The sequence below is a fragment of the Arachis duranensis genome, chromosome 9 (genome assembly GCF_000817695.3).
Source record: "Arachis duranensis cultivar V14167 chromosome 9, aradu.V14167.gnm2.J7QH, whole genome shotgun sequence".
NCBI classification, from domain to species: domain Eukaryota; kingdom Viridiplantae; phylum Streptophyta; class Magnoliopsida; order Fabales; family Fabaceae; genus Arachis; species Arachis duranensis.
Window position 1 is genome coordinate 88,785,284 of NC_029780.3, and position 2,760 is coordinate 88,788,043.

Below are 2,760 nucleotides of genomic sequence, written 5' to 3' on the forward strand. Positions count from 1 at the left end.
CGTTTGAGAGCTCCAAGTCTTTGGCGCCATTGTTGATGATCACAATTTCGTGCACCAAGTTTTTGGCGCCGTTGCCGGGGACTGTTTGAGTTTGGACAACTGACGGTTCATCTTGTTGCTCAGATTAGGTAATTTTTTGTTCAAAAAGTCTTCAAAAATTTTTCAAAATTTTTTCTTTGTTTGCTTTTTTCCAAAAATAATTTTCAAAAATCCAAAAAGAATAAATAAAAAAATTATAAAAATAAAAAATATATTTTGTGTTTCTTGTTTGAGTCTAGAGTCAATTTTTAAGTTTGGTGTCAATTGCATCTTTTTAAAAATTATGCATTTTTTTCGAAAAATTCATGGATTGCATTCTTCATGATCTTCAAGTTGTTCTTGGTAAGTCTTCTTGTTTGATCTTCATATTTTCTTGTTTTGTGTCTTTTGTTGTTTTTCATATGCATCTTTGCATTCATAGTGTCTAAGCATGAAAAATTTCTAAGTTTAGTGTCTTGCATGTTTTTCTTTTCTTGAAAATTTTTCAAAAATAAGTCTTGATGTTCATTATGATCTTCATAATGTTCTTGGTGTTCATCTTGACATTCATAGTGTTCTTGCATGCATCATTGGTTTTGATCCAAAATTTTCATATTTTGGGTCATATTTGTGTTTTTCTCTCTCATCATTAAAAATTCAAAAAAAATCAAAAAAATATATTTTCCTTATTTCTTTCATAAATTTCGAAATCTTTGGGTTGACTTAGTAAAAAAATTATAAAATTAGTTGTTTCTTGTTACTCAAGTCAAGATTTCAATTTCAAAAATCCTATCTTTTCAAAATCTCTTTCAAAAATAAAATCTTTTTCATTTTTTTATTTTCGAAAATTTTAAAAATTGATTTTCAAAATCTTTTTCTTAATTTTATTTCATAATTTTCGAAAACTTTACTAACAATTAATGTGATTGATTCAAAAATTTGAAGTTTGTTACTTTCTTGTTAAGAAAGGTTCAATCTTTAAATTTTAGGATCATATCTTTTAGTTTCTTATTAGTCAAGTAATCAGTTTTAAATTTAAAAATCAAATCTTTTTAATTTTCTTTTCATATCTTTTTCAAAATATCTTTTCAATCCTATCTTTTTAATCATATCTTTTTCAAATCATATCTTTTTCAAAATCAATTTCAAAAATCTTTTCTAACTCCTTATCTTTTCAAAATTGATTTTCAAATATTTTTCAATTAACTAATTGACTTTTTGTTTGTTTCTTATCTTTTTCAAAATCACCTAACTATTTTTCTCTCTCTAATTTTCGAAAATTCCTCACCTTTTTTCAAAATTCTTTTAATTAACTTATCATTTCAATTTTAAATTTTAATTTTATTTCTTCTCTTAATTTTTGAAAATCACTAACCATTTTTCAAAAATAATTTTCGAAAACTCTTCTCTTCATCTAAAAATTCGAACCCTCTCTTCTCCTCTGTGTTCGAATTTTTCTCTTCTCCTTCTTCTATTCTTTTCTTCTTCTACTCACATAAAGAAATCTCTATACTGTGACATAGAGGATTCCTCTTCCTTTTCTGTTCTCTTCTTTTTCATATGAGCAGGAGCAAGGACAAGGAAATTCTTGTTGAAGTAGATTCTGAACCTGAAAGGACTCTGAAGAAGAAGCTAAGAGAAGCTAAAGTACAACAATCCAGAGAAAACCTTACAGAGAATCTCGAAAAAGAAAGAGACATGACCAAACCCACTAATAATGGTGGAGGCGCAAGGAGGATGCTTGGTGATTATACTACACCTACTTCCAATTTTTATGGAAGAAGCATCTCAATCCCTACCATTGGAGCAAACAATTTTGAGCTGAAGCCTCAACTAGTTACTCTGATGCAACAGAACTGCAAGTTCCATGGACTTCCATCAGAAGATCCCTATCAGTTTTTAACTGAATTCTTGCAAATCTGTGATAGTGTTAAGACTAATGGAGTAGATCATGAAGTCTACAGGCTCATGCTTTTCCTCTTTGCTGTAAGAGACAGAGCTAGAACATGGTTAGACTCACAACCTAAAGATAGCCTGGACTCTTGGGATAAGCTGGTCACGACCTTCTTGGCCAAGTTCTTTCCTCCTCAAAAGCTGAGCAAGCTTAGAGTGGATGTTCAGACCTTCAAGCAAAAAGATGGTGAATCCCTCTATGAAGCTTGGGAAAGATACAAGCAGTTGACCAAAAAGTGTCCTTCTGGCATGCTTTCAGAATGGACCATTTTGGATATATTCTATGATGGTCTATCTGAGTTCTCTAAGATGTCACTGGACCATTCTGCAGGTGGATCCATTCACCTAAAGAAAATGCTTGCAGAAGCTCAAGAACTCATTGACATGGTTGCAAATAACCAATTCATGTACACCTCTGAGAGGAATCCTGTGAGTAATGGGACACCTCAGAAGAGGGGAGTTCTTGAAATTGATACTCTGAATGCCATATTGGCTCAGAACAAAATGTTGACTCAGCAAGTCAACAGGATTTCTTAGAGTCTGAATGGATGGCAAAATGCATCCAACAGTACTAAAGAGGCATCTTCTGAAGAAGAAGCCTATGATCTTAAGAACCCTGCAATGGCAGAGGTAAATTACATGGGTGAACCCTATGGAAACATCTATAATTTCTCATGGAGAAATCATCCAAATTTCTCATAGAAGGATAAACAAAAGCCCCAACAAGGCTTTAATAATGGTGGAAGAAACAGGTTTAGCAATAGCAAGTCTTTTCCATCATCTTCTCAG

The 2,760-nt window shown here is 31.8% G+C and overlaps 1 non-coding gene across 1 annotated transcript; it reads right to left on the bottom strand.

The window, feature by feature from the left end:
* Nucleotides 1-2,118: 2,118 nt before the first annotated feature.
* On the bottom strand, nucleotides 2,119-2,222 carry LOC127741905 (small nucleolar RNA R71). Its single transcript, XR_008003093.1, has one exon. It is a non-coding gene; the product is annotated as a small nucleolar RNA R71 (small nucleolar RNA).
* Nucleotides 2,223-2,760: the final 538 nt, after the last annotated feature.